We start from the raw sequence: 11,332 nt of genomic DNA, 5'->3' as shown, positions 1-11,332 counted from the left end.
GGAGACCCCCTCTACACCGCCACACTCTCCGCTAAGCGGCACTAAGGTGTAGAAAAAAGTGGCGGGCCGTCCAGTGAGGTCAGGGGTCAGAGTTATGATTGTAGTGTCCAAACAACTGCTATGGCAAAACATACAGACATCTGTAAAAAATTTGCATCGAAAGTTGAAAGCATTTCATGCGCGCCTACTGTTTTTGCATTACCGCTGACACAGAAATGTGCAAATGAACCGTTTTTCAATGGTTTTCAATGGTTTCTTTTTACTCTAGAGGGTACACTTATTCTGAAGAGATCGTCAACCGGAAGTCTTATTTCTGCTCCGTTATTTCTGCTCACGGAACACAGATCAGAGAGACAGTATGACACAACAGCAGTGTGGAGACACATGTGCTGCTCTTTGCTGCAAAAAGATCGCATATTGTTTATCTTTTGAGATGATCAATTGTAGTTTTAGCACCCCCCGAAGAGGCATAAGGTTAGTAGCCATGGACTGTGCTTGCTACATACAAAACAACACAGGATATAAAGGACAGAGGACTATTGCTAAAAATGCATAGTTGAATTGTTTACATCCTTTTCAGCATAATGGGTTTTATTGAAGGACTTTGAATGAAAGAAATTTATTTCTGCAACAAAGGTGTATGGTGCTATGGATGATAACTAGTTAAACCGGAGTTTAGTTTGCTACTCTTTCTGTAAAGTGTTTTGAAAATGAAAGGTTTGAATTGTGCAGGAAGGTATTTGATGTTACAGTATTTCATGCTCTTTGGTTTAAAAACGTCATTATTTCATGTCAGTTTATGCACTTAAACAAGGTTAAAAAGGGCATTTCATTATGTTATATTGAGTTAAAAACAGCTGCTATGAAAGGAAAACGAGTTCATTAGATGTGATGATGTTGAAGTCATCTTGTGCCTTAATTCATTGTAAAGTAATTACAGTAATGCTGACTGATGGTCAAAGCCATGTTAAAAAGCACTTTCAGTACAGTTTTGAATGTGTCTTTATGTACATTTGGAGCTTATGGTAATGTTATGGTTTGAAAGAAAAAGCCAACTGCTGTTCTTCCACAAAATATGGGAAACTAACAGAGTATTTTTGTTTGTGTTTTTGTACTGTCTTGTCAGTTCTTACGTTGGTCTTTGGATTTTAATAAATTCACAATCATCAGTTCAAGTCTTGACCATCTTTCGGTGGGGGGCGCTACAACCCCCATAAGAGAAGGTTTTTACGGCTCTCTAGCAGTGATTCTCAACCATTTTAATTTCAAGGACCCCCAGGTTGACATGCATTAGGCTCCGGACCCCCATTTAATGGCATTTATACCTCTGGGACCCCAATTCGTATTGTAAAATCAATGTTAATTTAACTCTGAGAGTGTACAAATGGAAGGTTCCATTTGTACACTCTTAGAGTTACAGACCCATAAGGGTCCATTTGGTTCCTGTCCATCATTTAGCTGGGGACCCCCTGGAACCCCCTCAAGTACCCCCTGGGGGTCCCCGGACTCCACTATAAGAACCACTGCTGTAAACCACCAGTAGTATCTTTACTCTGTCAGACAGAGTGTGTCTGTAATGTTAATGTGATTGTCAAGTGAAGTTAGAGCTCCATGTCTTCATGCACCTTGAATCCTTATCCTACCAACTAAACATCTGTCATGCTGTATTGTGTCAGACCTAGAATGACCATCCAGGTAATGCATGGCAATGGCATTGGAAATGATCTTTCTGTCTTGTTCATTCGCTGCAAATTGACAGTTTAGCTCCAAACTCACCTGTCTGCTGTTATTATCAATTGACAAATGTTTTCTCCTTAATTTTCAAATTATATAGTGTGTAAACTTTATTGTTACATCACAATTTTACAAAAACGGCAAATACGCAGTGGGAATATTAATTCAGCTCTAAATGCTGAAAAGGAAAAAAAAATCGGTTGAATTTGCATCATGTCTATAATATGCATACAAGCAATAGATCGTTTGACATAGGACCATAGGCCTATCTATATCTTTTTTTTATATATGTGTTGACAAATGTTGGGCACATACATATTTTATTTGAGGTTTGGCACTATTGTAATAGATTTTTCATGAAGAATAATGCATTCTAATGACATACCAAAGCTTTGGTCCTATGTGTATGTCTGCCTTCGAGCAGACGTGAGAAAGAGCGAGCCTCCCGCAAAATTCACAGACAAAAGAATGAATGGATCAGACTACTAACATTGGAAGTTGCGTAAATTCCTTTACGTAAAATATATGGGCGTAAACAGCTTAGTGAATCGGGCCCTATGTGTCTCATCGGGATGCATCATTATTCAATACCTTGTAGATCTGCTATTTTCAGATCACCTACGTATATAAATTAGGTTTAAACTGGTTACAGTGATTTTGATGCTGTACATTTTGCTGGGGGGTCCCCTGGAACGCGACGCAACGCGACGTGTTGTGAGCTTGTAGATCGGCTATTTTTGGCAAAGAGATTTAGAGTGAAAAAAAGACTGTATCAAGTATGTCCTTTTACAGGTGTGTTTTACCAATCCTACAGGGTTTAAGTGGTACCGGATATGCAGCTCAGCAAAGCTGAATTGATCCCAGTGTATGACGGAGGACAATTTCACGATAAATTAAAATCTCTGTGATACGATTATTGTGAGTGTTTTTTATCACGATAAACGATAATAACGATTATCGTCCTATCCCTAAATACCACATGGTTCTGTGGCGTGCAACGTTAATTATTATTTATCTAATCTAAAATGTGTCGCACATTATTTTATTATGATTAAGTTAAGGTTAGATTTAGGCATAGTTTTTGTCGCGACCAGCGAAGCGGACCACTTGGTGAGAACAGACTACAGCCATTAAAGGGATTCTAGGCAACTTCAGAGATCAAAAGAAGAAAAAAACTGTTGTCAAACAACGCCCCTCCACTCCCCCCCCCCCCCCCTCCTCATCAGCAGTTTGTTTCCCCGACCACCAGGGGGTGACGCAGGGGGTACTTCTGAACGGGCCATACCGAAAATAGGTTGCTTTATACGGATACAATGCGTGTCACTGCCCGCCCCTGCCGGTTCTCTGTATTTTTATTTTTAAATAGGCTCTGACATGATTAATTGACCACATATATGAAGTTAAACAACTAAATTCTATCCAAACAATATCTTAAAAGTAAATTCCGTCCCTCAAAAAAGAAGTTTGAGAGCGGTTTTAAGTTTTAAAACCCAAACAAAAAATAGCGCATAGACAAGATGGCTGCCGCTCGTTTTTGCTCGGGTGCACTCAGGCTGGACTCGGTTCCATTCGGTTTCACTTGAACTCGCCACCTTGATTGGCCAACCTTCGCTGTCAATCACAGAACATTGAGCGAGGACGCTGATAGGACAGTTCACACGGACACGCACATGCATGCGTTTCATTTACGTCCCGGACAGAGCTGGATACCCGGATGTCAAAACATAAATAGTAGGGAAAATACGGATTTCAGAAAGAGGACTGTGTTTCAATGCAGGAAAACACCCCAGCATCATTAAACAGTGGCTGATAGAGTGGAAAAAATGCAAAATATATATTTAAATATTTTAAAATTTAGGCTTAAAGTTACTTAGAATTCCTTTAAGTTAGGAAGAGGAAGTAGTTAGGCAAATAACAGTTACAACGTTGGAGGCGCGCCGACTCTAGTGGACTTGAGCAACAAGAGGCAATGAGACGCAGTGGTTAGGGGCGAAGCAGTTCCGCGTGCGTCACATAAGGGGGCGTTGCCAAGCTACTACGATCGGGTAGGAAAACGACACACGTGGGGGTGGTCATGTAGGAGGAGGGGAGGGACTTGGTCAGGTGGGTGGTGGTAAGGTGCCAACCAGGTATACTTGATGAACTGGTGGGTTTTGTCCACATAGAAATATCATTTTAACACTTACTGTACCATTTTTGGAAAAACATTCTTCCTCATATATTAATAATACCCAATGATCACCGTTTTAGGGGAAGTAGAACCACGGAACCCTAAAGTCCTTATTCAATTCCTTCATTTCAGACAAGTGTGTGGAGTCCAGACTAAAGGTGAAGATGAACTCTCCAGACTCAGCCAGTGCCATTTCTATCAAACAGGAACCTGAAGACCATCCACACCTCAGTACGTTTAATGTTCTCTCTCTTTCTTAAATATTTTTCTGTTCTGTTGTAGAGCTGTCGCAATATGAACATTTTACTATGCAATAGTTATGACGACAATATATGATAATATCCTGATGATTAAAGATGATTAAACAAATTGGCCATGTTGCCTTGTGGTGCACACACCATAGGCAACGGAAGGGGGGTCAGAAGTGTAGAATGACCAAACGGAGGGAATACTTTATAATAGGAGTTCAGTTTATTATACTTAGGCGGTACAGCTCTCAGTATCTTCAGTAGCATAACAACATACAACCGGCTTGCGCATGCGCAGTATACATGACCATCGCCCGTACGGTGGCTACCGAGGCACATTAACCACAGAGCGAGTATTAGTCAGCCGAGTCTCGTCCAGCCTTCTAGATGAACTTAAGAGACACAAGGCAGAAGATGGACTACTGCAGACCCTCTCTTCTGTTATCAGACACGGATGGCCTGTCAGACAGCTCCTCGATGGTCAGCCGGAACTTGCATTTGAGGGGGTTGAGCCTCAGATTAACTTTGCGTGCTCGGTCAAGCACCCTCTTTAGGTTTGCGTCGTGCTCAATTTCAGTGCGGCCTCCGACGATGATGTCGTCAACGATGATGGCACCGGGGTATCCTGCGAATATCTGTTCCATTGTGCGCTGGAATACTTCACTGGCTGAGTTTATTCCAAACGGAATTCTGAGGAATTCATGGTCTTGCAGATTTTTTCCAAGAATCCACGCATTTGCATTGACAAAGCATTGGCAGATTCCGCCCCAGAGGTAAAATAAAAGTGTGGTGGGAGCACGCCCTAAAAGTGGTTAGCAGGGAAGACTTGCTGTCCAGAGAGATCTGCCAGAAAGAGCTTTTGGCATCTAGAACTGAAAACAGAGTTGCATTTGCCATCTGTGATGCAACCTCTTCCACCGTGCGCATTGGATGGTGGGGGCTCTTTAAGGCTGTGTTAAGATCTCTGGGGTCGATGCAGATCCTTATGTCTGACGTCTGCTTCTTGTTTGTCGCTACCATGGATGACACCCATTCGGTTGGTTCAGATACGGGGGTGATGACACCCAGGTCTGCCATCCTCTCCAGCTCTGCTTTTACTCGGTCCTGCATGGCTACAGGGATGCGGCGTGCAGGGCGGACGACGGGGTGCACATCAGGGTCCAATTTCATGGAGTATGTCACTGGTAGCTTGCCATGTTCATCCTTGAATAGATCTGCATACTCTGTGAAGAGCTTGTGTGGCAAGTTTGTATCCGTGTTCACGCTGAGTTGGTGGACGTCCTTGCTTAGTGTCACTAGCTTCATGTGCAGGCTTGCTAGTAGGTCTAGTAGTGGCTGGACATTTCTCTCCACAATGCGGGACTGTAGTGCATAATGCTGACCTGCTAGTTGACATTGCAGGACGACTGAGCCCAAGGTGCTTATCATATTTCCCCCATATGCAACAAGGTTGGTGATTATTGAACGGTCTATCAGTTCTCGTTTCTCCACACGTTTGAAGGCATCATTGGATAAAACATTGCATTGTCCACCTGTGTCAACTTTCATTTCCACAGGCTTGTCATTGATGTGTACAGTGGCGAACGCTAAATTTTTCTCTTGGACATTAGAGTCTATTGTGTCCACGACCACTGTTATTCCATCAATACAGAATGATTCATCATCAGTATTACTACCTGTGGCCTGGTTTAATTCAAGTTGATGGACAGATTCCCTTGAACTCTGTGTCCTAGAGTACCTCTGTCCTGATCTGCAGCACTTCTTGTAGTGGTTCCACTTTTTACATGCATGGCACTGTTGGCCAAAAGCCGGGCAACTGTCTCTCTTAGCATCGTGGCTGCCACCACAATTATTACAGCTGACGATGGGCTGAGCATTTCTCCCCGTCTGTGCTCTCTGACGTGGCTCAAATCTGCACGCTGTCAACACTAGTGGGAGCATGTGGGGATGACAATGTCCTTGTGTGATGCTCTGTCTGCTCATATATTTGACACACAGAGATAGCTTTAGCTAGAGTCAGCCCACTGTTACGCAGCATTATTTTTCTCAGATTATCATCATTTATGCCACAGACCAGTCTATCACGGATGAGCTCATCTTGCAGTGTTCCAAAATTGCAGCTCTTTGCTTTGATCCTTAGGTCTGTGACATATGATTCAATTGGCTCACCTTGGTTCTGGGACCTTGTATTGAATTTGTGTCTCTCCATTGTAATGTTTATTTGGGGACTGCAGATCTCCCGAAATTTCCTCTTCAAACATTCAGGGTCCTCTTTCAACTCAGCTGGAGTGATGATGGCTCCAGGTGCACCGTCAACGTCGGGTCCTCTCAGTTCGGGTGTATAGTCGAACGATCTCTCCCTTTCAATGGCCTCTGATCCTGCTAGATTGAGGAGAATGTAGGCTCGTGTGCGGGCTGGCTTGTCATAGTGTGCAGCCGCGATAAAAATGTCATATTCTTGTTCAAACACTCGCCAGTTCTCAGCGATGTTCTCATCAAATATGAGAGGGTCTGGTCTGCGAAAGCCGTCCGACATGATGCACAGTACGCGTTGGAAAAAACGTTAGCACGTTAGCTTCAGGTCGGGTTGTTGTCCTCTCGTGAACGGTAAAAGAGCCGTGCGCTCTGCGATAGACTGCACGTTCCAAAGTGTCCGTGTTTACTTCCGACACCATGTAGAATGACTAAACGGAGGGAATACTTTATAATAGGAGTTCAGTTTATTATACTTAGGCGGTACAGCTCTCAGTATCTTCAGTAGCATAACCACATACAACCGGCTTGCACATGCGCAGTATACATGACCATCGCTCGTACGGTGGCTACCGACTACCGAGGCACATTAACTACAGAGCGAGCATTAGGCAAATGCTCTACAAGAAGGGCCTAGCAATCGGCTTGTCGATCTCGCCGACCGCTGGTCTAATTATTATTTTTTTAAATCCCCGACCAGCGCTGGTCTAGCACCCCACTGATCCCATTGTGTTCCACAATGGTTGTTGTGTATTGGCTGCATTAGCTTGCCTCTCGCCGCAATGACCGTTCTGTTACTGGCTACGTGTGCAGTTGCTCTCTCAACTCGATAAACTAGGAGCCAGACAAGCTAATACTCAACAAATCGCTGTTCTTTACTCTATTCTGCCTGTGGGTGTGAAAGAAGCAGATGCCTGTGGGGCTCGGGCTGCAAGAATCAAGTGCTGCTATGATAGACTGACTGACCAGTGATCAAATTACTGCAGTGCAAATCTACATAAACGTTCAGATTTCAAATATAAAGTGCTGACCCCCGAGCCACGGATGTAACAAGTTGAGGCGCAAATGGTCTAAGGTCCTGTATCAGCCGTATTGTTCAATAAAAAGCTTTTTAATCCGATCGCCGGTCATTGTTTCCGAATTCTCTCTGATGCTTTCAACTATGCAACACTACTGGTTGGGAGGTGTATTGCACTCTGATACATTACAAAAAAATTATAGAAAATGGCCGCCGATCGGATTAAAATGCTTTCTATTGAACAATACGGAAGATACAGGTACTTGGACCTTTTGCGCCTCAACTTGTTACATCCGTGGCTCGGGGGTCAGCACTTTATATTTGAAATCTGAGCGTTTATGTAGATGTGGCAGTCACTGGCGTATGGTGAATTCTAACGTTGACTGGGCCAGAATCTTAACCCCCTCCCCTGGGGGGGTTCGCACCACAACGGCTGATAAGTCTATTGAGAAACCGAGCCATTCCGGGTGGAAAACGGAACGCTCGTCCCAAAACACACTGACCCATTTTTTTCACGGACCGAGGCCGCCGGTTTAGACGCGGGGCAGGGTGTTTCAGGACGACGGTTCTTCTTCCATTACATTTCTGAATGGAGAGGTGACCGTCTCTGTGCAATGGAGAACCGGTTTGACGGTGAAACTGGTTTTGTAATGGCCACTCATTAACAATTCGGCCGAATGCAAATGAGCCCCATTTGAAAAAAAAGGCGACTTAAAAGGTGAGGGGCTGCTAATGTTGTTATGTTGATTTTTGTTTTTTTGCCCTGGCGGATCTTGCCCTACACAGGGGCAAGCATGGTTTTTACAAACCGGGCCATGGCCTCGCTGGCCCCAGTGACCGTACTCGCTTGGTGGCAGTTGTAAAACCAGGAACAAGTGGGCCCATGACTGTCATGGTATGACAGTCATGTTTCAGGGCTACAGCTAGGCTAGATTTCATATTTCATATGGAGTATAGCTGACATCTCACCAATACTGTGTTAGAACAGCATTTTAGGTTTGTCATGTCCATAACAAGACAGACTGCAGGTGACGATGAACTCTCCAGACTCAGCCAGGGACATTTCTATTAAACAGGAGGAACCTGAAGACCACCCACTATTCTTTTCTCTTCTGTTGTAGAGCTGTCACAAAATCTAATTTTACTAAGAAATAATCATGACAAAATATATCATGACAATGATAATATCCTGATGATTAAAACAAATTGCTCACTCTGTCTGGTTGAAGAAAACTGATTGGCTACTTTCAGCTTATTCACTTAAGACCATTATTTGCATCGCAGGAATCCATCTTTTGACACATTCTTCCTTGTGCAATCCTAAATTACGAAGGATTTCTTCCCTAATATATGAATCCTATAATCTTTGCTCCCAAGATTCATATGTTGGAGAGTTGGTCTTTGCCATTTTGCCTTTGCCTTCTGCAAATATAATTTTTATTTTTTTCTTCAGTTAACAAAGTCCTTTTTCAATTGCTTCATTTCAGACCAGTGTGTGGAGTCCAGACTGCAGGTGAAGATGAACTCTCCAGACTCAGCCAGGGACATTTCTATTAAACAGGAGGAACCTGAAGACCATCCACACCTCAGTAAGTTACATATACTCTCTCTTTCTTTCATATTTTCTGTTTTGTTGTAGAGCTGTTACAATAATAACACTGAGGGGGGGGGGGGGGGGGTGGCATTTGCTGAAATTAACTGATCTACAAGATCTCTAGCTTGTAGATCAGCTATTTTAGGTAAAGACATTTGGTGTAGAGGGTATATATATAAAAAATCTTGCTTAGGGCCACGAAAGTCCTTGGGCCGGCCCTGAAGGCAAGCCTACGAAACCGATGACATCAAAGGGCCACAATGAATTATTACACAATAGGGGTAGGCACCCTTACGCACAAGTGCCAACATTGGCGCAGGGGAGGGTGATCATTGGCACATTGACATAAGTGTGAGAGAGTTTTTTTTTTTTTTTTTTTTATATTCAAAAAAGGTTTTGTCAGTTAAATTAAGTCTCCTCACATCTATATACAAATTACATCCTGCACATCATTCTACATTCATTCAAACTGATAACTCTGACTGGGGAGGCAGTCTGGGAGATAGGTGGGTCATTGAGTCTTTGTTATGTGTAGTCTATGGACAATCAAAATCAGGTGGACTTTTGATGTGGTGTCATACTTAAACTTAAGGCACACTGACTATCAAGAAAATTAAAACATGGCACTTCATGTCGAAAAGGTTGCCGACCCCTGTTCTACATGGACAAAGGAAGAATAGTGTTACATTTTAGAAATCCATTGTTCAATATCATGTTATTGTTCTGCTCCTAGACATCCTGCACCTTGTTGTGTGTAAAGAGGAGGATTCTTCTGAACAGGAGAGGAGCCCCAGTCTGCTCCACGAGAAACCAGAGCCTTCACACATTAAAGAGGAACAGGAGGAGCTACTTCAAAGACCAGAGGAGCCTGATGGATCAATGTTGACATTACTAGCAGTGAAAAGTGAAATTGATGAAGACATCTCTTCACACTGTTCTGAAGTTGAAGTTGAGCTTGAATATGACACTGAAGTCACTGAAGACAGTGATGATTGGGGTGAGACAAGTGGAGGTGTCCACACTGGAGAAAAAACATTCCAGTGTAAACTGTGTAACAAGAGTTTCAGTGAGTTAGGTAACCTGAAGAGACACCAGGGTGTCCACACTGGAGAAAAAACATTCCAGTGTAAACATTGTGACAAGAGTTTCAGAGAGTCAGGTGACCTGAAGAGACACCAGCGTGTCCACACTGGAGAAAAACCTTTCCAGTGTAAACATTGTGACAAGAGTTTCAGTCAGTCAGGTGACCTGAAGAGACACCAGCGTGTCCACACTGGAGAAAAACCTTTCCAGTGTAAACTGTGTAACAAGAGTTTCAGAGAGTCAGGTAAACTGAAGACACACCAGCGTGTCCACACTGGAGAAAAAACATTCCAGTGTGAACTGTGTAACAAGAGTTTCATTGAGTCAGGTAGTCTGAACAAACACCAGCGTGTCCACACTGGAGAAAAAACATTCCAGTGTAAACTGTGTAACAAGAGTTTCAGTGAGTCAGGTAACCTGAAGATACACCAGCGTATTCACACTGGAGAAAAACCTTTCCACTGTAAACTGTGTAACAAGAGTTTCAGTCAGTCAGGTATGCTGAAGAGACACCAGAGTGTCCACACTGGAGAAAAAACATTCCAGTGTAAACTGTGTAACAAGAGTTTCAGTCAGTCATCTGAACTGAAGAGACACCAGCGTGTCCACACTGGAGAAAAAACATTCCAGTGTTAATTATTGAGCGGTGCAACCGCTCCTATAAGAGGGTTTAGGACCCATCCGTGGTGAAAGTTTTTCTTTCCGTCGTGAAAAATTGTCTTTCACTGTGACGCCATTCTGTGGAAAACACGCCCATAGGCTAAGCTCTGCAGGACGTGCTGTGATTGGCTAGCGAGACACATGATGAAATTAACTTTAAACTTCGCAGACGTGCTGTGATTGGCTTAGCGAGACGCATGATGAAATTAATAATAATGTATAAAATGTAAGCACGTCTTCGCTGGACGTGCTGTGATTGGCTACCGAGATGCATGATGACATTAATAACTCATAAATATCACGGCTCACTTCACACTGGGTGTGATTTTTTTTTTAAGATGTTTTACTAAAAAATTAAAATGAAATATATATATTTTTTAAAGGAGTGAAAATAGCAGATCGAACTATGTTTTTTTCCTAAATATACACATGGAGAGAGAGAGAGAGAGAGAGAGAGAGAGAGAGAGAGAGAGAGAGAGCAGAGAGAGAGAGAGAGAGAGAGTGAGAGAGAGAGAGAGAGAGAGAGAGAGAGAGAGAGAGAGAGAGAGAGAGAGAGAGAGAGAGAGGAGAGA

General features: G+C 43.1%; 1 protein-coding gene across 1 annotated transcript in view; it reads left to right on the top strand.

Annotated features, from left to right (window-relative positions):
• Positions 1-369: 369 nt before the first annotated feature.
• LOC308105166 (H-2 class II histocompatibility antigen, E-S beta chain-like) overlaps positions 370-11,332 on the top strand; it is a 60,029-nt gene continuing 49,066 nt past the window's right edge. The window contains exons 1-2 of the mRNA XM_080455797.1: positions 370-474; positions 4,037-4,135. The gene's annotated coding sequence lies outside the window, so the exon portion shown is untranslated. The remainder of the gene's footprint in view (positions 475-4,036; positions 4,136-11,332) is intronic.

Source organism: Gymnoscopelus braueri (genome assembly GCF_963280865.1).
Source record: "Gymnoscopelus braueri genome assembly, chromosome: 1".
Taxonomy (NCBI): domain Eukaryota; kingdom Metazoa; phylum Chordata; class Actinopteri; order Myctophiformes; family Myctophidae; genus Gymnoscopelus; species Gymnoscopelus braueri.
The sequence above is the reverse complement of the archived record's forward strand: the minus strand, read 5'-3'. Positions and strand labels throughout refer to the sequence as shown.